Here is a 26,517-nt window from a genome sequence, read left to right on the forward strand (position 1 = left end):
CTTTATTATTTTGCGCACTGCCGGAGTACTATTCGGAATGCAGAGTGTTATTTTTATCGCGAAATAAGTGGCCGTAGATATTAAATTTACGTAGAGAGATGGATGGGGCCTTCAACAGGAGCTTATAATCCATACTAATATAAATAGAGCGACGGATCAACGTGATTTTTGGCATAGAGATAGTTTATGGGCCAGAGAGTGACATAGGCTACTTTTTATCCCGGAAAAATGCACAGCTCCCGAGGCAACAGCGCGCGATAACCGTATTCCACGCGGAAGAAGCCACGGGCAAAAGCATATTAAAATATAGATCATACTCGTCAAACTGAACGACATAAGGTAGTTCAGCGACGTTTTTTTCTTAAACTTTTATTGGAAGAAGCAATGTAAAGTAAAACTTTTGCTGTTTATAGCGTGACAGGCGACGTCAGTTGGGCTCTATGATGTCGTATATAGTTAAAACTATTTAATTTGTATGAAAAAGGGAAAAACTAACGACTCCACTATTTTTAAAAGTGGTTGAACAAAGATATACCGTTTGAACAGTAGAATCTCACATCCGTCTCAAGATGTGTGAAATTCACATTGGTACCACTTGGAAACGATAGGCCAGACCCATTCTTTCTGAGAACAGAACCACTACCATGAGTTTACAGTGACCGTACTCGTTAGCGACGGCGTAAATTATTTGTATGGAGAATTGTACAGCGCCTCTACAAATTATTTACGCCGTCGCTATCGAGTACGGTCACTGTAAATTCATGGTAGTGGCTCGCCATCGCAATCAAATGACAGATCTCTCATACAAAAACTGTAATTTGATTGCGATCGTGAGCGTCAGAAACGTTAGGCAATACGGCCTCAGAAATTGAATGAAAACGTTAAAAGTGTTGATAATGCGAAAGTTACTGCTAATATACAACGCAACGCAACAGCGCTACACTGCAACGCTATATCCTACTAATAAAGTAAATGCGAAAAAATATGTGTTGTTATCTCTTCTATCAGCCTATTATACGCCCGATTACTAAGCACAGACCTTTAACGTAACGCTTTCATTTAATTCCTGCTCTTTGCTGTCGTAGTCAAGATCAGTTTTTTTTTTTTTTATAAAACGAGGGGGAAAACGAGCAGACGGGTCACCTGATGGAGAGCGATCACCGTCGCCCATGGACACCCGCAACACGAGGGGAATCACAGCTGCGTTGCCGACCCTTTAAGGAATTGATAGGCTCGTTTTTTAAAGATCCCTAAGTTGTAACGCTCCGGGAATGTTGCCGCTGTAAGCTGATTCCAGATCTTTGTCGTGCGAGGAAAGAAGTTTCGCTTAAAACGCACGGTACTAGACTGCCAATCATCAAGAATTACTGTCAGCTCCTCTAAATATATTCAAATTCAAATCCTTTACTCGTATTTTATTCATATTTACAAATCACGTATCGTAATATATCATATCTGCGTTGACGCCGGCCGCCATTCTTCACTGTCTCGTCTCATCAGCGTTTGCGTGTGAGAGAAATAAGAAGTAGAGAAGTGTGTTAGTTTTCTTTAAAAAGTCAAACGTAAAGCTTAATTCTTATATTTTAAGGTTAAAGATACATTTATTTCTCATAAGAATTAACATTCACTTAACATGAGAAATACATCACAGAAAAGTAGATTACATGCAAATAATTCCATAAGGATAAGTATGTACTATGGCCTGCAAAAGTCGATGGACAATTCCAAAACATAATCGTCTGACGCGAGAAACAGCGCCATCTATGTGTTTGAAGTGTATTAGCGGTATTTACTTATTTACTAACTTAGTTAGTTTATTAATATCTCACTAGATGGCGCTGGCGCTGACCTTAAAAAAATATTTTATACTCATGTTAGAAATTTTATATTTCGCTGCCGTAGTAACTAAATTATGTCCCTGCCTGGGTGGGACACCGTGAGATGATACCGCGAATCGCGTAACGACATTTTCTGTCTCTTTCGTACTTATCGTAAGAGAAGGAGAATATTATTATTCGCATTACTATCGTTTCTTGTTCAATTCTTTGGTGTGTGTGAAGTTCCCAATCCACACTGGGCCCGCGTGGGAACTACGGCCCAAGCCCTCTCATTCTGAGAGGAGGCCTGTGACCAGCAGTGGGACGTGTATCTATAGGCTGGGAGGCTGATGATAATGAAATTCTTTATTTATGATGACCCATGTTGCGAATGAGTGTCAACTTTAGTAATCTCCAAATCTAGCAGTAAATTTACAAAAACACAAACTCAATATTATCGCCTGGTGGGATTTGAACTTGTGACATACGAACGAAGAACGAAGTTCATAACCACTTGACCATATTACTGTTATCATAAGCGATGAAAATCGGATCTATATCGGGTCGTCTTAAAATTAATCGGTAAGTCATGCGTGTTTAACGAAACTTAAAGAGGGTAGACTGAAGATCTTCAAACTACCAGGCTAAGTTTTTATTACAAAGATTTTGCTACTTGTTCAGCTGATTGCAACATCGTTTGATCGTCTCTTTCAAGTTGAATCTGCTGATTATCGTAATTATTCTTTAAAATGAGTTCTCATCGCAATATTGAGATGGTTAAAAGTTGTGAAATTATTAATTTATATGAAGAAGGAAAAAATATGTCGGAAATTTCTAGAGAAATGTTAATGTGAGTTTTTTTTGGTTACGTTCATCCTACCAACTTCTTCATTAAAATGATATCTACGTTATATTATTTTATGTTTATTTATATTGTTACAGATAAAAACAGTTATATTGTGCAAGACTGGTTTAATCAACACAAAAATAATGTTAAAGTCGTTCCTTGGCCTGCCAGATCACCGGATTTAAATCCCATTGAAAAATTATGAGTTGTTATAACCATGTCCAACGTTGGGATAACAAAAATAAGCGAACTCCGGAAACATTAGAAGCCCACTGTGTAAAAATAAGGGACAGTATTCGCGGCTCTAATATGTGTGAAAATCTAGTTGCATCGATGCGATTCTTTTTGCAAGCAGTTATCGACAATCATGGTGGTTACAACAGTTATTAAAATAAAATTGATAGTTACGTGTAGACCGGGTTATATACTCAAACAATTATGTTATAATAAAATATATAAGGTGCGGATATTTTCAGGGTATGTAATTAATAACCTAATAATTAATTATACACATAAATTATTTAAGTATAGTGTGGTAATATTTTTTTGCTTCATACAAAAATACCATTCCGTTCAAAAAAATTCATCCTCGCATTAACATTAAATTAACTGTATTTTTTTTAATTTAATTTAATTGAAACCAATTAACGACGATGCAAATAATCGATCCTTAAAATATCCGCATCTGATTTCCTAGCACACTGTATTATATGAACCAAAATATTTATCTTTATTTGTGATCCTGTAGGTATCACTTTGTTATGAAAAGTAATTATTTGATTATTATGAACAAAACTTTTAATTATACCTTGATAGTTTTGTTTACTTATGTGATATAAGTGTGAAAGTTCAATATATGACTGTAATCTTATTATAACTGTCAGTAACACACTACAGTGGATCTACGCCATCAATTATTGATAAGTAAATGTTTAAAACTGGAAAACTTCAATTATTATAGTTTATAACGCGTACGAGTCTTATGATAACCCGGTCTCAGGTATAATTTACTTTCAAATACTATTTTTTTATTGTGGTTCGGCTTCAATCCTCTTTCCAGAATCGGAAATGAATACTTAAGCTAATACCTCAATAAAATGTTAAAATACAACTTTTGATCAGGTGCTAATAAAATAACTGAAAACCTCACACGACACACAGAAAATATTTTTTCATTTTATTTTAAGTTAGTTGTTGAAACATCCCTAAAACATTTAATTGGCGTATGAATTCGTAATATTTAGACTGGACACAATAAAAAAAGGATTTAAAAACTCTAACACTACCTGATTAAAACATAGTGTAATCGATTCTACTCTGTATTCTGCGCAAACTACTTTCTGGTTTTCAGTTATTTAATTAATATATTATAGTATATAATAACTGCGTCAATATTTAATGAATAGAAATATTGTTTTAGGAATAAAAATTTTATGTTTTAAACTTCAAAACGTGTATTATTTCTGTTGCAACGTTATCCTTTTTTCAGTTTTTTTTTTATTTCCATATCAGTTATCTACAAAATTAAAATAGAAACTTAAAAATAAAAAATAAGAACAAAAAACAATTCTGATATGTAGGATACGAACTTATGATCATTTACGAGTTTATCTAAGCAGCCGACCAACTCAGCTATCGGCACATTGCTGTTACGGGGATAAAATATCGATCATATCATAATAACTGTTTAACAGCGCCATCTAGTTCATTTCTTGTGAACACCTAACCAAATCGTCAACTCTCGTGTTCAAACGATTATAGAACGTAAGGTGTCCATCCACTTATGCAGGCCATTGTACATTGTAGATGTGGGTAGCCATTAAGCGTAATTTGAAGGTAGATTTCGATTCGGCCGCTCGGTCGGTAACTCGGTAATGCCCTGATCACACGTACCGAGTAGAGTGGCGAGAGAGTGTCCTCGGCCGAGTCCTCGGTTCGTGTGTACTATGTGACGAGTACTCAGCCTAGTACTCGGCCGAGCAAAATGGCGAGCGAGCCACTCGGACCCTGGTTTGTTTACTAGGCCGAGTGCCCACCCCCGCACTCCTCTCAGCATACCCCGCGCCGACTAGCTCGTCACTCGGCAGGTATGAACTCGTTCACTCGCCACTCGCCAGTCAGTAGCGTTGTCGTAGCGAGCGGCCGCGCAACCGCGTATTGGCCTCTGTCACCAGGAAAATCAAAATGCGTGTAAACACCTACTCGCCCACTCTATTCTCTCGGCCGACTACCAATTTTCTGTCTCGCCATGCTACTCGGTACGTGTGATCAGGGCATAAGCACGCGTCTAGCGAGTGTAGATAGTTTGTTAACATTACTAGTGCGCAGAAACAGAGATCGAGCGCATCTGGATGTGACATTGACATGATGATTTCAGCGTATACCTAAATGTTTATTTATTTAAGCTAATGTCGATTTAGCTTTGGAATATCATTTATCTGAAAGCGGCCATGGTTGATTTAGCGAAGTATCGCTATATAACGAGTGACAACTTTAGTTGACAAAGAGCGGATAAATTTTTAATATTTTTTTGCTAATATTGACGATGATATTGTGTTTTAATAAATAGCGGTTGAAATATTTATTGCTCCATTAATAAAATGAAAAAATACATACTTCGATATTATGGCTCTGTGATACTCTTAGGTAAATATTGATTGGAAAATACAATGATGTGACAAAAAAAGCACTTCTGTGTCGGATCTTGCCAGATGTCAAACATCAGACCTGGCCCTTTACTACGAAGTGCAAAATTCGAACTTCGTGTCTTGCAGTCCCGCTCACGCCTATCTATATTAATAATTTCGTCAAGGGGTACGGTAGACTCGAACGAAATGCACATCAAATTGAAGAGCGTAAAAAATTAGTCAATCCGAGTCGACAACTTGTAGGCGGAAAATTCGGATTATCGAGTATTTTCAATATATACTTGAATAAATTACTAAGTATATAATGGCGTTGCGAAGTTAACATGTCAAAGTCATCACAACAAAGTGGCGTTAGTGTCACGTCATCACGTGTCACAGGTGTCACAGGTTTGCATTTCGTTCTCAATTGTGACCTCTTAAGGGCCCCACACACGGTACGATTCGTCGATTTTCATCAGATCGATCGTACAGACGAATCGTACCGTATATGGGACCCTTTAGGTCTAATTTATTTGATTATGAGACAGAGACATCATAGTTATTTGGGCAAATAAGATTTAGGAGAACTATCTACTGGTGAAATACCGATACGTAGGTTAGCTGTGAAAATACGTTTGTGATAATATTAAGGCTGGGAATATACTTCAGATTTTTCGATATGTACGACAGTCTTTACAGCGGCAAAATTTTTTTTCAAACGTATTATTATGAATCTACATTTTACCCGAGCGAAGCCGGGTTTTCATCTAGTATTATTTAAAACGAGAGTGAAAGGGACCGTACGATACGAACTTTGATTTTAGAATTTCGTAATAGCCCCTCTCAGGCCGTATTGTCTAAAGCAATATGCGTTGTCTAACACATGACCCGTATTTACGTTCGCGATCCCATTCGCCATCTCTTTCCACCGTGTGACAGAAGGAAGTGTTTTTTTTTATGTAAGAGGGGGAAAACGAGCATGCAAGTCACCTGATGGGAAGCAATCACATCATCCAACACAGTTATCATAGGTGCATTGCCAGCACTTCGAGAGACTGATAGGCTTGTTTTTTTTTTAGTTTCTAAGTTGTTCCGCTCCGGACATGTAGTCCCAGGAAGCTGCTGAAAACGATTGCGATTCCAAGTTTAGCGTGTTAGACAAATAAGCCTCGGATTTCATTTTACTTGACGAAAACTAGAGAGTTTGCGGGGTAAAATATTAACTTTCATCATCATCATCATCATCCCAGCCTATATACGTCCCACTGCTGGGCACAGGCCTCCTCTCATAACAAGAGGGCTTGGGCCGTAGTTCCCACGCGGGCCCAGTGCGGATTGGGAACTTCACACGCACCATTGAATTGCTTCGCAGGTTTGTGCAGGTTTCCTCACGATGTTTTCCTTCACCGCAAAGCTCGTGGTAAATTTCAAATGTAATTCCGCACATGAATTTCGAAAAACTCAGAGGTGCGAGCCGGGGTTTGAACCCAAAACCCTCTGCTTGAGAGGCGATAGGTCAAACCACTAGGCCACCACAGCTCCATATTAACTTTATTTATTAGTAATGAACGTGTACGCATAGAAAAAAGCGTAGACAACAGCAAAAAAAAAACGTTTACAGTACTATCAAAACTTCCCAGGTTGTTTTATAATAAAAATATAAACATTTAACAGTTTCGAGCCTAAAATACTTTTACAAATGCGGTTTGTTCGCAGAAATATGGAAAGGCAGCCAACGAGATAGATTGACAATTGGACAGGAGTAACAGACAGAAACTGGATACAAACACCGCATAACACGAAAGAAATTGGACTCAGAATCGAAAAGACAAAGGCTGAAAAAGAGAAAAGAGTTACTTTAACATAAGCTTTCTCAATTTTTGGAGATGTATGATGGTAATCTCTAGGGATGGGTGAAATGGCAATGGGCAAGCAATATAGCATGGCCATTAGGGTTGACATGTTCTCGACTAAGGATCATGGATTTACAAGCGCAAATTCGTCAAATAACTAAAAAAAAATAAGTTCTTTTAATGAACACTTCCACTGAACGTAATAAATGATTTGAAGTTTCAGACTAGAAACTTAAAAACGCTTTTTGTGATAATTAAATGAATGAATGAATGAATGATTTATTTGTATAACATAGGTAACATACCCTTCACTACTCCAACGATGTTAGATAAGAATATAATCCATGGCAAACACAATCTGAGTATAATAAATACTTTTCGACTATTTATTCTGCGATGCAAACACACGTTCGTCCCTTGTGTAATTCTATTATGAATGTCGGACGGGAGTATTGTATTATTCAACGTCGAAGTGTACGGAATATTCTTGGGCTGTGTGCTCAAAGACTTATAACAACGGAGCCGTGGTAATGAGTTCCTTGCTCGAGCGAAAGGGTTGTAAGCATTACGGATTTTGATACCCTTCGTGCTTTGAGACATTTATTTTCTGAATACCACTTTTGACGCAAACAATCTGAGCCATGGTAAATTAAACAGTTTGGTTTCCTTGTTATCCTTGCATAACCATCTTTATCAACATCATCATCATCTCAGCCGTAGGACGTCCACTGTTGGACAGCCTTCCCCATTAGACCCCCAGTTGATTTAATTGGAAGCGGCCTGCATCCACCATCAACTCAAGGTTTCTCGTTGATTGACGTCCTGCACTGCGCTTGTCGATCCGCGGTCTCCAATCGAGAACTTTTTGCCCCCAATGGCCACCAGATCTCCGTGCTATATGGCCTGCTCATTGCCTCTTCAACAAGCTAATAAATACGTTAGCTAGGCTACGTCGGTAACCATCGTTCTCCCGAATCCGATCCCGAATTAAAGAAAGAAAGAAAGAAAGAAGACATTTATTCACTAATTAAGTAATTGAATTAACAACCCTGACCAAGGATACATCAAAACAAATAGCTCTGTACGATTAAGTACTTAACTTACAATAATCTTTCAAGTGGGTTAGTAATTTTACCACCCAATTTATTGACTAGTTCAAAACATCGATGGGCAGAAAAAACACAATGAATGGAACAGGAAAAAAGTAAAAAAAAATCATGTACTTAACCAGAATACGTAATGTTTTCGAATGTTCAGAAATTTTGCGGAATAAATTGAATGAAACTGGGAGGCGAGGTGACAGATGAAATCCCAAGACAATATGCAGAATATCACGTTTCTGTTTTGTTAGGTATGTGTACATTGAATTTGGAACCTAATTTTGTGCAATAAAAGTAAAGAAAAGTGTAATAGAGTTTCTTAAAAAGATTGCACATTTAATTTTGACTCCAAAAGTGTAAATAGGATAAATGAAAATGAATAACACTATGAATTTTGGTTTGGTTAAATGCTTATATAATGGATTAATTTAATTCACGGTTCCTTTTTTCAAATTAAAAGCACAATAAAATGTACAAATATTTGAGTAATGCTTATAAAACGCCAATCATTCAAAACATTGAGATTCAATGCAAGAATAAGTTTCGAGTAAAAGTTTTATCTTTACGTATTAATCCTTAAGGAGACTGGTCCTGATATCTTTGACTTTGATTTTCTTTTCAAATCTGAAGATTCTATGTAAAGGTTTCAAGAATTTAAAAATAACTACTCCTTTATTCACGTTTCAAGCGAACGATAGATCAGATGGCAACTTTATTTTATTTTTAATGAGAACTATTCACAAATGCCAAGAAACTTTATGGAAATTCAAATAATGTGTAATTCAATTCCTTGCACATGTTGATTCGGTTCATTTAAAAAGGTTCAAGAAGTATCGCCGTTTGTAGAAAAGAATAAGCAAAGTTGTTTTTATTCCTATACTGAATTCCATAACCTCGAAGCGCCCCAATTTTCGGCAAAATTACAGACTGGGCTTAAAGACGTCGTCTTCAAATTGGGAAAATGCACATTTCTCGCTTTGAATTCCTTAGAAAGTTTGATGGTGGCATTGTTGAAGCTTCAAAGCTTTAGTATTTGATTGACAGTATCTACTATGAATGTTGGGATTAATTGGGCAGACAATATTACGAAAGAAATTACATTGGCTCCACCAATATCTAAATAAGCCAATAATGGCGTACGCATAAGTAACTGAGTTATTTTGCAGAGTGGGCATAGAGCGTTTTGGTGTATTTGGCAAAGCACGTTTGGCCTAGAAAAGTTATTTTGCAGCAAAGCGACACTGCCGCTGCGACAGCAGCAGAGTATGAATGACAATTATTTACTCATGTAAATAAGTGCCAGCTGCTGCACTCACAAGGCGTTGCGTATACGAGTACCAACAAGTTCTTAATCAAATGATTAAAAGCCTGAAAATGGTTGGGTAACCCATTATACTACAAGAGCCATAACCGGTCGTTCTTGCGACCATAAGACGTTGTCCATATGATCATAATCCATAAGAATCCAAATTAATAGCGTTCACATACTGTTATAATCTTATTGGATAGATTGTAAAAAAGATTGGCGTGAAAAAAGTCTTGGTCTATAATGGGTTAAAAAGAAAGAGGTGATTCGATCACATTATGTTTTAAATCAAGATACGTTTTTTTAAATTACTATTCCTTAATTTATTGACTCAGACATGACTTTGAGGAGGTTCATGTCAATAAACTATAAACATTTACTTAGCTCACCCGTGACCTTACGATAACATCGCTATCGATAAATTACCTATCGTAAGGTCGCGGGTGAACAAAGTAATTTGTATAATCCTCTTCAAACGCAGGTTCAAAAGCAAGGGCACTTATGGCTTTAAGCGCTATCCCTTTTTGAACATGAAACTACCGTGAGACACACTCTTAAATGATATTGTAACGGATAACTCACGTCTTACCTATTTAGAAAATTTTCAACAAAAGCTGCTATATCTAAAACACTCGCAGCGTCCAAGGGGCGTTTGGCGAAATGCGAAACTCGAGAATCGCCCTAGCGAATGGAAATGCTTTGTTTTCGTAGATATGGGAAATAAATTTTCGCCCGGGGCGAGCGCGAGATTGTTCGCGAAGAGGCCAAGTTAAATCGACTTTCGAACTGTTACTCGCCGGATGTTCCCGATAGGGCTATCGGCTTTTTTGGGTGCGTGAATTTTTTGGGTACTTTTAATCAGTTTACGCATGCACAGCTGTAATCTTAAATTGGGTTGGCAGAGCGAAATGCGAATGAAAAATATTTACTATCTGTAACAATCCTCGCCATCCTCGGTTATAGAATAAGATGATTCATCTCTTCCCACGGGTGTCTTAAAAGTAAACTCATGCATATTTTAATTATTTTACAAAAGTCAAAGTAGTCATGATAAAAAACCGTCAAAAAACCGTGGAAGCCGTGGTGGCAGAGTGGTTTGACCTATGGCCTCTCAAACAGAGGTTCGTGGGTTCAAACCCCGGCTCGCACCTCTGAGTTTTTCGAAATTCATGTGCGGAATTATATTTGAAATTTACCACGAGCTTTACGGTGAAGGAAAACATCGTGAGGAAACCTGCACAAACCTGCGAAGCAATTCAATGGTGTGTGTGAAGTTCCCAATCCGCACTGGGCCCGCGTGGGAACTACTGCCCAAGCCCTCTCATTCTGAGGGGAGGCCTGTGCCCTGCAGTGGGACGTATATAGACTGGGATGATGATGATGATGATGACGATACGATTCAATCTGATCGAAGCTGCCACCTGCTATAAACAATGCGCGATTTACGAGAAAAAAAACACAATTCAATAGACAAACTCGTTTCCCGTGCAGTAGAACAAACAGCTTTATCCTCCATTAACTTTATAGTTGCGTCGCGCTGCCAAGCGACGGTCGTCAAAATCTATGGAGCGGCGTGGGCTCGACTCCAAACCGATATTTCCGTAGACGTATTATCAATTTTAAAAGAATTAAACGGGACAGCTTTTCGAAAAGGTGGGATGGCAGTGTGCCGAATTTTATTCGGTAAAATGCTTTTCAATAATAAAAAGATAGGTCCAGATGTTGAAGGGAAGGTTTATTTGGAAGAATTCCTTCCGTTGGAACGCGTCAACCTGTACTAGATAATGCTAGAGCTATTTACAACCAATTTATTAAACCATTTACTCGTATCGTTCTATTATCATAAACAATAGAAAAGAAGGCAGTAGGTACATTGATACTCAATGTGCTACATAATCTCAATAATGTTATATCTCAAAATAAAAGTTGTTATTTAGATTACTCCATCACATATAAACACAACTCTGGCTCAATGGACTTAAATGAAATTTGGCACACAGACAGCTATAACCTTAATACGTTCTGCGCAGACAAATTTGACTTTGTCTTTGACTTTGAATGCAGATAAACCCTTGGGTTGTTAGGTGTAAAAAGTGTCCGCCCCGTGCAAGGTTTTCGAATTGGGTGGACCCGTTAGTTCCCATGGGTGTTACAAAATATGACCAAGCAACCTGATGTGAGAATGAACAGCTGCTCTCTATTGCCAAATACGAACTCCAGTCTCCAGACGGCTGTATTGAAGGTAAGGGAAAACCACCACATTATTTTCCCAAAATAGTCGTCATGGATTCTCTAGTGATCTTTTACTGACGCCCACGACCACTTTGTCAAGAGCGTTTCGACTTACAAGAGAGAAGTATCCCCTTTTATTAAAGTTACTGCGTCTAAAACACTTCCATCATCTTCAATTGCATCAATTCTCAAAAACCGTTTGAAAATGTATCCCCCAATCATTCGCACGCCATGAAAACGTCGAGTTTCTATTGGCCAATACGGATCCGTCTAATACCGTGATGTACTGCCGGTTGGTTAATTTATTGCTACCCGATTCTGGTAGCGGTCACCGCAGTGATAGATGGCTTATGTAAATGTTTTGTTGGGAAAGAAATGAATGCACTGGTTTAGGGTTTTTGGGAATAGTTCAAAGCTTTTGGATGGGTGAGTGGTGTTGCGTGTCAAAGTTGTGTTGTTTGTGAGATTAGTAGGAACTTTGAGATGAGGGTTTTGACGAACAACGAAAGAGTAAGTAGATTAAATTTAGGTCTTATGAAAGTCAACCCAGAAGGCTATGTTTTAGATGACAACGAGCAGGTGGGTTCTCATCAAGCTAACATAAGCCAGACAAACGTCTTTAAATAAGGTTTTTTTTATTTGACTGGATGGCAAACGAGCAATTGGGTCTCCTGATGGTAAGAGATCACCACCGCCCATAAACATCTGCAACACCAGGGGTATTGCAGATGCGTTGTCAACCTAGAGGCCTAAGATGGGATACCTCAAGTGCCAGTAATTTCACCGGCTGACTTACTCTCCATGCCGAAACACAACAGTGCAAGCACTGCTGCTTTACGGCAGGATTAGCGAGCAAGATGGTGGTAGCAATCCGGGCGGACCTTGCACAAGGTCCTACCACCTGCAAATATAGTTAAAAAAGCTTTGGTATTTTGATTTATTTCGAGCTGACGACAATTTATTTTTCTATTTGTTTGTCTATTTTCGTATTGTGTTGCTGTGCTGATACGATAACGGAAAGGGCAACCGATAAAAAAAAATTGTACACCCAAATATGAAAAGTTGACTTTTGAAACTTTATCTTTACGTCATTATTAACGGTACTTTTTGTTTAAATTTAATTAATATTCAATTATAAGCTTTAAATTAGTGTCTTATGATTTTAAATCCTCATAATCAATTTACAATCGATACAATACACAGTATGTACCTACATCAAAATATTTAAATAATTTAGTCACACAAATGACGTTGAGTTTCAAAAATCCATCCAAAAATATCCTAACCATAACCTAATGAACAAAAAGTTGGAAAATCTCCGAAAAAGGGCTGAATTGATTCTGATAAAACATGTCTAAGAACCATCGCTAGAAAACCTGCTTTCAATTAAAAAAAAAACGCATTCAACTCGGTCCACCCGTTTAAGAGCTACGGTGCCACAGACGACAGACCAGATACACATAGCGGTCAAACTTATAACGCCCCTCTTTTTGCGTCGGGGGTTAAAAAAAGGATTGTGCCTCAAAAGCGAGCGTATTAACTGCACACAACCCAAAAACTATGTTTCGCAACGCCTCACTCCGATTAATTAAACCAATTTCTATGGAAATTGGGTCCTCTACGGTCGGAAACCTGTGACTGTCTTAATATATGGTGTATTTCACGAGGTCGTATTTCGCCTCTAAATCACAGGTTATAACATCACCGGCACGAATGGGAATGAAGTTCCTGCAGGCAGCGAAGGCAGCTTATTCATAACAGAATAAAATGTAGACTGTTTTAAATCTTGTTCAATTTGGTGTTATTTTAACTGCAATGGATTTTAGCACAAGTAGTTATTTTAGTGCTGCATTTGGACAAGCAGGCAAGTCATGGACGCGAGTGGCAAATTGTTTTTTATTGTGGCTTTCAAAGTCAAAGTCAAAGTCAAAATACCTTTATTCAATTTAGGCTAAAACAAGCACTTATGAATGCCAAAAAAAATCTAACACCGGTTCGGAAAAACCTGTGTTGAGAAGAACCCGGCAAGAAACTCAACGAGGTATATTTTTTTAAACAGATTTAGAATATTATTAAATGATATCTATACATCACAAGTATTTAACACATCTTTATTTTTAACACTGTAGTTTCGCTATTTGAAGGGATCGCTGATGCGGATCGGAATTATTTCCAAATGTCCCTGTCCATGATGATTTAACAGTGGCCGTCTTCCGGCTAATGATATTGGTGATGATGATGATGATTTAATAACATATTTTTGATGACATAATTTTGTTGACGTCTCTATACATGTGTAAAGTTAAGGGTTCATCATCATCAGCTATAGCAGTCCACTGCTGGACATAAGGCCTTCCTCAATCAGCGCCATTGGGCCCTGCCTTCGGCTAGACGCATCCAGCTCCTACCAGCAGCTTTAAAGTTAAGGGTTAATAACCAATGATTATTGTCAATTTTTGTACCCGTGTACACAGGTTTAGTAAACTTAAAGCCCATTAAAAATGTTTTACGACTCACAGTCCAAATGAAAGATAACTTTTGGTTTTAGGTGTGTTTCCACTCTAGTTCCATTGAAAGTCATCATCCCAGCCTATATACGTCCCACTGCAGGGCACAGGCCTCCCCTCAGAATGAGAGGGCTTGGGCAGTAGTTCCCATGCGGGTCCAGTGCGGATTGGGAACTTCACACACACCATTGAATTGCTTCGCAGGTTTGTGCAGGTTTCCTCGCGATGTATTCCTTCACCGTAAAGCTCGTGGTAAATTTCAAATGTAATTCCGCACATGAATTTCGAAAAACCCAGAGGTGCGAGCCGGGGTTTGAACCCACGATCCTCTGCTTGAGAGGCCATAGGTCAAACCACACGGCCACCACGGCTTAATTGACAGTATTATTATAGAACTCTATTATTAATAGTACTGTCAATGGAACTAGTGGAAACACACCCCTTTTTCGGTGTATGACCCAAATGTGATAATTCAAAATTCAACTCTTCTTTTGTATTTTTATTTTTTTACTTTTATTCGCCTTTATTCAGATTTCTGATTTTATCACTTGGATGCGATTTTCATTGAATAAGGCTGAGCTCTCTGTGTTCTGGTTAGTGATATTACCAACTAGTGTATTCGTCTGCGAGAGGCATGACTGTGGCATGTCAGTATGACGTTACTACGAAACTACATTAGTTCTGAAATTGCCCGTCTGCAGCAATATCTTGGTTATGTTGTTATATGGGGCGTATCGACACATTTATGGTACATTTAGATGGGTAATATGAATAACGCTTTATGTTTGGTGCTTTATTTCACAGACAGGTTTATTTTTCAAATATTTACGCTGATAAAGATGCAAACTGTTTATTTTGGAGTTTAATAAAGAAGACTTTTTAAAGCTCGACAAATAGGTATTTTCTTAAGAAATATAGCAATTTAATTACGTAAATATGTAGTTTAAATACATGAAAGTCAATAAAGAACCGCCTAATTTATTTTACTAATTTTTTTAGAACAAGTTCTCTCCTTCATTTTGGAGGACTTTGGAAGGCAAGAATTAAAGCCGTAAAGACGCATTGATAGCTCATTTTTAAATGACCTTTTTTCGAAACAAAAACAAAATAAACACTTATGAGTCCAATGAATCAAGAAAGAGTAAGGTTATTGCCTATCACAAGATTATTTATGTATGTAAAATCTTTATTGGGAAAAATAAGTAGACAAACAAACACAATTGACAAACAATGAGATATTGTGTACAAAGGCGAACTTATCCCTTATTATTTCTCTAATACTTTTCCCGCCCCGTCGCCGCCCCGCCTATTGTCTACCTGATTTTTTTATTTTTGTAATGGCACTGTACTGCTTTTGGTGATCAATACAGAATATTTGTATTTGTATTTCTTTCGGTGCTAACCCGAACTATAAATTTATTCCACATGTTATTATTCTTACGCTCTCAAATTATACAAATTCTCTATTATCCTTCCCATGTACAGTCATGTAAAGTATTCCCTCACGAACACATCCCGGGGATTATCGATCTCAGTGAACGGGAGCGAATTTCAATATTTATGAAGTATCTTTTGTTACAGTATACTGGTCATTAAGCGCAGGCGTGTATAAACGTGGCTTATTCAGGCCAATGTGTGAGAAATTGAAGGCTGTATCCTTCCGCTTGTTTTTTTTTTCGGGACAATATCCGGTCTAGATCGGGGCTACGCCTACAGTGTTATTATTATATTTACTTTTTTTTTGCTGTATTGCCTTAAATACTTTTTCTGTTCCTTAGCGAATACCAAAACTGTTTTAATCGTCTTAGATTCTTAAGCATAACCGACTTTACTCAAGTAAGGCAGATGAATTAAGATGATTTTAGAAAATCTTTATTATTATTATTTTACATTATTTTTTAGAGCATCCTTGTCTAACTACGACAGAGCTCTTGCCATTTTATTCGTATTTATTGGTTTTGATGCATCGCGACTTACAGCGAGACTTAAGTGAATTATATTTGATTCGTTGCGTACTAGTTTTTACTTTATAAATAAGATTAAGGCGAGATTCACTACCCATTGAATTATTTTATTTTACGGATTAATGTGAAACCATCTCCGTCTATTCGAACAGAACAAACAGAGACGGCATCACATTTATCCGTCAAATAAATTAAATCAATGGATGGTGAAACAGAGGGTAACGGTGGTATCCATAGGTAAATTCGCCGTAGGTACAACACTATTTCCCTATTATATGAGTAATAATAGTTGGTTTTATGCCTGTACCTTTGTCAAACATTTTAACTGGTTCTTGGAAACCATACACAAAAACATATTACGTTAGTTTTATCCTCGGGTGTTTCGAGGAGGGTATTTTTGGAACTATTGTAGTATTTGATTTGTTTCATTTTGACTTTGACGGCCAGATGGCCTAGTGGTTAGAGAACCTGGCTACGAAGCTTGAGGTCCCGGGTTCGATTCCCGTGTCGGGGCAGATATTGGTATGAAAAATACGAATGTTTGTTCTCGGGTCTTGGGTGTTTAATATGTATTTAAGTATTTATCTATCTATATCATTATATTTATCCGTTGCTTAGTACCCATAACACAAGCTTTGCTAAGCTTACTTTGGGACTAGGTCAATTGGTGTGAATTGTCCCGTGATATTTATTTATTTATTTATTAGCACCATCATCGCAACCTATACACGTTCACTCTGCTGAGCACATGCCGCCCTTCAGAATGAAAGGGTTTGGTCGTAGTTCCCAAGCGGACTCAGCGCGAATTGAAAACTTGAAATACACCATTGAATTGCTTCGCAGCTAGTTAGAGACTGTTCGAAAAAAATCTCTGTTGAGAAATGATGATGATTATGATGATCTGATCCAGCCGGTTTTGGCCATGGCAGCAGCTTCAACTCCGTCGGTGTCACTCATGTGCTCGCAAGTGGCTTACGTAAACAATCTTCCTAGAAAAGATCCTCCCACAATGCGGGCACGTGAGCACACTGTTGACATAAGAGATAGCCGCAGATGGCCGGGCTTTCAGATTATCGCGTTTTGTATCTAAGTCACAGCGTCGTCTCAGTTCAAAGTCGTGGACTTTGGCCTTCACCTGAGCTCTCCACTCCTGTTGATTAGCGGCCTCATTCTCCCACCGAGACGGCGCTATGTTACAGCTCTTCATTTGCCTCTTTAGCACGCTTTTCGTCGTCTGTTGAGAATAATCCAGCAGGAAACTCAACAAAATTAAAGTATATATATTTTTAAACAGATTGCAATGCTATAACGTCTTAAACTTTCGTGATGGTGCGTGAAGCGGTTGAAATAAAAAAAGGCACAAAAATTTTAACCGGGACGATGGATATAAGCTTTCATCTTCGTGGAATCCTGTTACAAATAAGTGTCGGCGTCGGGCTGAATGTTCGGAGGGACGGTCGGACGTTGTTAGGGATGTGTGTCGGTGTGATGGGGTGACAAATAACCTAAACAACAAAATGTTGGAAAACCCCCAACTTTGTCACTTCAAAGTTAAATATCTCAAAAACGGCTTAACCGATGGGTTTGATGAAGCATGTCTAAGAACCATTGCTAGAAAACCTGATTCAAATCGGTTCACCCGTTTAAGAGCTACGGTACCACAGACAGACAGACACACATAACGGTCAAACTTAAAACACCCCTTCTTGCGTCGGGGGTTAATAAAAATGACCAAGTGCGGGTAGATCGAGATACGAGTGCCGGTACTATTTGTGATCAAGTGCGGGTAGTTCGAAAGACTCGCGCTGCTAGGCAGACTTGACACCCCACATTTCAGTCTACTCGTGAGCACGGCCACTGTAATGTGGTCGAAACGTCGAGGCAAATATTACTCTTGTTGTTTAGCGTGATATATCCTGTTTGTGGTATTTTGATTATGAGATTTCAATGTTATTAATGACTTACGTCACACACTACTACATTTTTAACACAGTAGATTCGCTATTTGAAGTAAGGCATCGCCATTGCGGATCGGAATTATTTCCAAATTTACTCTCCGAACGATATTATTCCGACAAAAAAAGTTAAATGCGAACTTTGCAAGTGGAAACTGGACACTTTTAAAACATTCTCGATATTAAAATCCTCCTGGTATCGATTCCGATCCTATCAATTTTCCGATCCACTGGCTCCTTTTACATCGAAACCTGCAACTGACGTTTACAGATTTTATACTGCGAAGGTTTTTATCTTATTCTGTTAAATGTTATTTAAAAAAATATATATGATACTGTGAACCAGTGTTCTTGCTCGGTGCAGCAGCCGGCCCTTCGAACTCACCTTGATAAAGAACCTCAACGAAGAACAAGAGCAATTTCTATATTTGATTGCTTAATAACGACATCTCTTGTCCGAGTGAGCAGTTAGTTCCAATGGGGTGCTGAAAGTTTCTCGATGAAGGCTACAGCATAGATGTCGCTAATGTCGCTGCTTAAGTGTCTAAATAAGAAAACAAACAAGCTGAGATATGTATGTGGTGCATAGGAAAAAATCGTGTCTGTATCACTGTCCAGCGGTGGTGTAGTGGTATATAGCACGTGGCACGGAATGCTGAGGACCTGGGTTCGATTCCCAGCGCTGGTCTTATTTTTCTGGTTTTTCTATGCATCTATATTTCAGTTTGTATTTCCGATATGGGTTTTACGGGATGACCGTAAAAGTAACAAAAAATATTGAATTGAAATTAAAAAATACAAAAAGATTCCAAAAAAACAATCTTTGTTTGATTATATAAAAAGTAATGAATTGAAGATTATGTCATTAGAAAAAAAAAGGTACCTAATGAAATTCGTGGAATAGTTTTCGATTAAATGAAAATCGACGTAACAAATTTCGATATAATGATAGCTACCCATTTTGTAACTACTTTTTAAATTTATTTACTTACGCCTATTATATACATGCATGTATAGATGTAGATTTGGTCTCGTTTATTATTATTTCAAATAGGTATGTAAAAAATCAAAGTAATAGCTAATTATTCATTTCTTTACTCTGGCAGATACAAATTGATTAAAATGCATGTACTATACAATTATACATGTACTATAGATGTGCCTATTATATATATACTAGCACAAAGACTGTAGTTAAGGCTTCACACAGACGAAAGTTTAGTCCGCTGCACAAATAAAACCTCCCATAAACTGCAACGTAATATTAAATCATCGACATAAAATTCACGCTCCGCCGACTCGCAAGAGGCTTTCAAAGATTCTCTTATTTCTTTGTTTCCATCCATAATATCAGTGGATCGTCAAACGAATCCCTACCTACTTATTTCACGTTCCAATGAGTTTCTTTTGCTCGAGAACCCGTTGTGCCTCTGTCCATTAAATAATTTGGCTTTACCGACTAAGTACGCTACGGTAAAATTTTATTTACCTAATTGTTACCTCAGTATTTTTTTATAATAAACTAATCTTTACTTAATGAGGGCTATCGCGTATGAATTCGCCACTAGAGGCGCTAGTGTAGCGAGAGGTTTACTACGCGGGTTTATTTATAATTAGAATAATTTTGTGAATATTTTGCAATATCTGAAATTAATTATGGCAAATATGCGTTCCAGGGCAATGAATGTCTGTGTTTTGAGACAGTTTTGTCTTTCGGAAACCTTTGTCCTCCCTTTTTTCCGAACAAAACGGGGAATAAACAACACTGTGGCATGCTCGATATTTTTATGGTACGGTTTTAAGGTGTATTAAATATGACTTTAATCTAAACTTTGTTTTCACGCCCGTAATAACAGACTTTGAAAGCCATACTTAAAAACCTCACGCAAGAGTGCGCCATCTAGTGAGACAAAAAACGATAGCCCTCATTGAAACCTATCTCACCTTAGAGTGGAGAGAACGATGTTTCTCATTTTATTTCATGTTACATAGTAATAAATATCCAGTCAATAATCAGGAGGCGAGCGCCAAAGTTCGCATACTCTTCGCAAGTCATACCTACCGTAATTTTTGTTCGAATCATCGTTTGTCATATTTTTTCCCATTGAAACCTTGAATTTTTCTGAATTTTTTAAAAGGTCATCCTATAGTATAATATAGGTTAGGTTAGGTTTGTTTTATAACAATTCTGAACAATTATTAGATTAAGCCTCCAACAAGATGGAGCGACGACTTGGTTAAGATCGCGGGATCGCGGTGGATGCGGAAAGCACAAGACCGGTCTGAGTGGAGAGCCTTGGGGGAGGCCTATGTCCAGCAGTGGACGTCTTTCGGCTGACATGATGATTAGATTAAGAGAAAATCGAGTTCTGACAAACGATCATTCTGACAAACATTACGAGTACATTCGGACTTTCGATAAGTATGCAAGCCGATATGGACCCTACAATTACAGTTGAAGTCTCCGGTTATTACGTAAAGCGTTTCAAACATAGTTTTTTTGTGTGTTACGAAAATCGACGAATATGTCCATGAACCTACATGAATTAAGCACAAATATCTTGCTACTCTTTACTACATTGTACCTAATACATCACTGAACTAAAATAATTTCCTTGCTCACCCGCGAACTTACGATAGCTAAGCTTATGCAAAATATGCGTGTTCATGCATAACGTATGTGGGTACTTGAGGAGTTACAGTGACAAGTTAAAACGGTGGTTGTGGTTCGTTAGTCTAACAACTGGTAGCATGGTGTACGGTTGTGTCACTCTGAAGATGAGCTCTGGTTGAGTTCGAAACGCGTCAGTGTAGTGTGGTGGTGGTAATAGATGGGTTTGTGTGATTTGTGTGTGTTCTTACAGTGTGGAGTTACTGGAGGTGGAGGAACTGCATGAACACGCATATTTTGCATAAGCTTAGCTATCGTAAGGTCGCGGGTGAGCAAGGAAATTATTTTAGTTCATTGATATGGACCTCCGCAAAGTAACGCCTGATTCAATAAATTATCTAATACATCACATCACAGCTTAGGTTAGCTTTAGTTGATGGAGATATTTGTCGCTTTCCGTAACACACAAGATGGAACGGTTCAAACGCTTCCAAGCCTTACCCAATATAACAAATTTAAGCGTGCATTGAAAAGTTTTTTTTTTAACTATAATCTCGTAAAACCGCCAGCGATCCATAGATACAGATCATAAAATCAAAAATACTAACCTTTCCCTCTGACCTGACTATCGGAAAAAATAATAAAAAACAATCGCCTATCGCCCTACGGGACTGGCGAGTCCTTTTATTTATTCCGTTATTTTATTTTTAGTTTATTTTTTATCCGAGCGCCAAAACACTTTATACTTTTATCGTACCAGTGCTGTTTGCAGAGTACGTTTATTTGTGTGTACCAAAATCGTGCTACCACTACAATTTTTTATAAGACATTTACTTTGGTATTTTCGACAACTGTTAGCCGGATATAGTTGTTAGTGTTGTGTGCTACCCTAAATTTGACAGTGACAATAAAAATGATGACGAAAACGCGGGTAGTTGTGCGCCGGTGTTCGTCAATGCACGTCGTCAGGGCGAAAAAAAAAATTATGATTTTTTTTTTGGAGTCCTTTTTGTATTTTTTTTTATTTCAACTCCAAATTTGTTACTTTTACGGGTATCCCGTGAAACCATATCGAAAATACAAACTGAGATATGGATGCACAGAAAAACCAGAAAAAGAGACCAGCGCGGGTCTCTTTTTCTGGTTTTTCTGTGCATCCATATCTCAGTTTGTATTTTCGAAAAAAAAAAACGTCGTGTGTAAGGGCCCTAGAGTTAACAGGCTCGAAATGTAACGCAACTTGTACGGATTGTTTAGGTCTAAACTGGATTTATTTCTGACCTAGATATCAGTGTTTACAGCTCCCAAGGGCCGACCTACATTGATCCCAGCTTTGGACGTACCCCGCGACATGAGCCGCGTTGTTCTTCCATGGGATCACGACCTAACTCCCCTACACTTGCGGAATATATTACCGAAGGAGTTTTATACGCAGCTCCAAGCTATTAAGGTAAGTGTAGGATGATTATGGTGACTTATGGTACAGGTCAAAGATATGTTTACGTTTTGCCATCGTCGCTGTCACTTTGTGTTTGAACTTTTGAATAAAATTGTCAGAAGCCACAGGCTCCTCTTCAACTTGCATATTTTCCAGCTATGTCGGCGCTAGAGTATGTGCTCGTCAAAAATGTTATTATTCGCGATGATATCGGATAAATGCTCGGCAAAATAGTAGATTGTACAACAAGATCATAAAGCGAGCCATTTTACCCGAGGCGTTCTTATAGCCACCCGAGCTGGATAGACACGTCGAGGGGAAAATGGGTTTAATGCTCAAGTTTTTCATTCTGCTTTTTACTTCGATTGAGAGGAAATTAAATAGTAACAGTGGAAACAATTGTTAACTTACTAGGTACCTTTTATTTTTCATGCATTGCTATATGTAATTATAAATATTTAGTTTTATTTATTAATTTTGATTGATTTAATTGATTTTTAGTTTCACATGAAATAAAAAAATATTAAAAATAATAGATAGTTTTTTGTTTCTGGCTGTTGACAACTGATTGCCTTGGACTTAAACAAAGATTTTACTTTATGCACTAGAGCATAAAAATGAATTTTATGTCGCCTAGATCCAGCATAAATACCAACTTTACAAGAATGAGAAGGAAAAAGCAAATTCGCCGTCGTTTTGCTTGAAATTTAGCTAGAACGCTTCTGTATTTTCATGAGTTTTACCTGTAATGTAACATTCGCTAGAATGCTCATTAGGGTCAATCCACTTTTTAGTGTTGTTACTCTGTCCCGTGACTCAAGAGACGTCACGCTTGCTTAGAAAAATGATTGCAATGTATAATACAAGTATGCTAAGGAGATGAGCTACAAAGGAATTGCCACAACAGTCACAACTCCTAACTTTGAGTGGCTTTGTACCCCATAAAATCATACTTTTAATAAGTACCCAGGAGACGTTACCATGGTAACCAGCTTCACTAAAAAGTTGACTGACCCATTTACAATTTAAATGCTCAAGTTTATCACTAACTTAAAATAAAGTAACAAGCTTTAATCACTGACTTAGCCTACCAAAATTTAATCACATATGTTCACTATACGTATACACCACGGTTTATCTAATTACAAACGTGTTTATACCCGGCCCGTCGTTTGTCACCCCTGTAATCCCGCGTTCGGCACACCTGCGTCTGGATAACTCGAAAACAATTATATTATAACCGGATTATAATGTTGGGTTACTCTACGGTAACGCTGAGGATCTTTCGGGTCTAAACTCAACAGAGCTACTATGAAACTCGAAACTCGAAGTTCGTATCGTACTGGTCTCTCGCTCTCGTATTGAATAGTATAAGTGTCAGAGGGACCGCACGACACGAACTTCGAGTTTCGAGTTTCGTAGTAGCCCTGCAGAATACCAAGTAAACTTTATTTTGTACTTAGCCTGTTACCCGTGACTCCGTCTGGGTATAATTCGTTAATCGCTGTCCGAGACTCAAACTATCTGTATACCGAATTGCATTTAAATCATTTCAGCGGTTCGGACGTTAAGAGGTAACAAGCAAGCAAATAGATTTAATAAAACTTTCTCATTTATAATATTAGTGAGAATAAACTTTACCCGCAGCTTCACACGCATAAACTATTATATTTGCCCCCTGCAACAGTTGCCAGCATTAATATCTGCCACAGCGGAGCGTGCGAAAACGACACGTCCTTCCGGCCCTAGAAATAGAGTCGTATCAGACGTATTATGCACGCTTGTTGTGTCAGATATTGGTGCTGGTGACTGTACAAGTGCTACAATTCGTCAAAATTGTAACCTTAGTAAAGGGAAACTTTTTTTTATTTATTTTGTATGTAATCTTATTTAATGTGTTTTCTGGCAAAAAACGTTTTTGTCCTTTCTTTCTTTTTCGATTTTGTCGAATTGTAGCACTTGTAACTTTTGTGGTACCGGGAACGGTAGCTGCCATTTCGTTAAGATTTGTTCCTGTTTCCGTTTTTCTCTGTTTAAAAAACCTCGAATGTCACGATTGAATGTTTTTCTTTCTTTATAGTATGAGTAGGGTTCTATTTTTAAATTGTATTTTAAAGAATGGAGATCCAACTTTCAACGTTTGCAGTGCAAAAGGAAACGATCTCTCAGGTCATATTTCTAAGAAACATCCTTTGTTTGCTTTGGAGCGATAAGTAATATTATTTACTCTTCATCTTGTAAAATGCTGTATGTTATCATTTTTACTGTCCCATGGGACAAATGAATAAATATATTGTCGTTTGTTTCTTACTTTTATCTAATTTGTCTTGTTAATGAATTGAAAATGTGTCAATTATTTTGTAATGAATTGGTGTAAACGGACGCAGCCGAAACTCTGTGTATGCAAAAGTATCCATCGAAAAAGTGTTAAATAGGTGGGGAAAAGTAGCAAGGGGGTAATTTTTAAAGGAAACCTTATCACTATAAACACAGTTAAATCACTTATAATGTTTTTCAAATCACTGTGAGTAAATTTATTTATAAACAAACAAATAACATATACAATAATTAACAGAAATAAATAAAAAAAGAACTAAAACTAACTTACTCTAATCCTAAAAATCTATATTTACAAATCACAGTTCACGTTTTCTCACATTAGTTACTTTAAGATAAATAATATTTAAAGGCTGACCAGAATTATAAGAATCCTCGCCATATTGCGGAAAAACAATACAATTTCTTGCACTGGTAACGCTAAATTCAAATGTCATCTGTTTATTGCTGTCAAATGTATTTTAAAGTGGTTTTTTGTGCTTTTGTGCGTTAAAATGCCGAAGATTATCCATAGCCTTGTAAGGAAAATAATTCACAATGTTTAAAAGTATTTGTCATAGAAAAAGTCTGAGGGATTAGATAATATTCCTTTCACCGACACCGTTGTCAATGTGACTGGTAGATATCGTATAGTAAGTGTAAAGAATGTGGCAATATAAGTCAGCATTTACTAAATTATTTCAGACAGTCTTGCTACTGAAAGGATTTGGAACTGTTATTTACCGCTTAAAGCTGGATACTATACAAATTCCCCCGTAAGAGTTGTTGTCATATTTCCGTCTACAACCCATAGAAATGAATTTCTAAAACAAATGAATGCAGACGGTTCTTTGAATTAGATAAGTAATTCACTTGTATGCCGTAGTTATTTTGATCCAAAAACAATGCCCTAAACTCTTTTTATAACCTCAACAATCCTGATATACTATATTGTTTTATCAAACGTCGGAAATAACGAATGTCGGATTAATCTGACATTTTAAATAACAGCTTTTCAAATATCGACGGTTGTGTCAAATGGAACTTTGATTGGGGTGATGGATAAAACGTGTCAATCACGTAGGTTTGGTACATTTTACGTAGATATTGGAAAGAATTAGAGCAATACAAAAATTATTAGATATGCCAAAGCTTTTTTTGGTTAATATGAGAAGGATATTTAGCTATGCTCAGTTTTGGAAGAAGACTGACCTATTTCTTCTCGTGAGTATCGTAAAATGTGATGAAGGGTCGTGACGTGGCAGCAGAAAGTAGCATTGTCTATTGCCAACTACGGACTCTGAACTTTAGCAATGTGGCGAGAAAGGCTATGGAAAACCACTATCCTATTTTTCCAAGAAAGTGGTCATGTAGGTAGATTTGTTACCAATTCTCAACTAACGACTAAGTACTGTCACTAGCAGGAGTGTACCCACTTAAAAGAATTTCTTTAAGTACTTAATGCATCGAAACTCAAAACCATACGGGAACAAACCAATGGGATACAAAATTTTTGCAATACAGAAAATTCTCACGTAGTAAAAAATTATAAAAATACTTTTTATTCCTGATATACAAATACAATTAAGTGAATCATATGATGCTACACAAACACCACAGTTGCCGCAATATAGCCAAGGAACTATTGTAAACCTTTGTAAGCATCGTAATAGAGTCTATGGTATGTCTTTATTTTGCAAAAATATAGAACAGTAACCGATTCTCTAAATCTTGGCATACTGGTCGTGGTCGCCGGGTGAACATTCACGGCAACTTTCTTGAGAAAATAAGTTTTTGGTAAAAATTTCATTTTTAATACAAGCTTTTTTGCTGACTGTATTTTTGTCGACTTTACTTGCATTGTCACCCAAACTACATTTGCATACCAAATTTCAAGTCTATGCCATTAACCGTTGAAGAGTTCCGTCCTGCGGTGACGCTCCT

At 37.5% G+C, this 26,517-nt stretch overlaps 1 protein-coding gene across 3 annotated transcripts in view; it reads right to left on the reverse strand.

Annotated features, from left to right (window-relative positions):
- The window catches only part of LOC141432872 (protein turtle homolog A-like), a 414,047-nt gene that overhangs the window by 63,414 nt on the left and 324,116 nt on the right, over positions 1–26,517 (reverse strand). The window lies entirely within an intron of this gene.

Source organism: Choristoneura fumiferana, chromosome 11 (assembly GCF_025370935.1).
Source record: "Choristoneura fumiferana chromosome 11, NRCan_CFum_1, whole genome shotgun sequence".
Taxonomy (NCBI): domain Eukaryota; kingdom Metazoa; phylum Arthropoda; class Insecta; order Lepidoptera; family Tortricidae; genus Choristoneura; species Choristoneura fumiferana.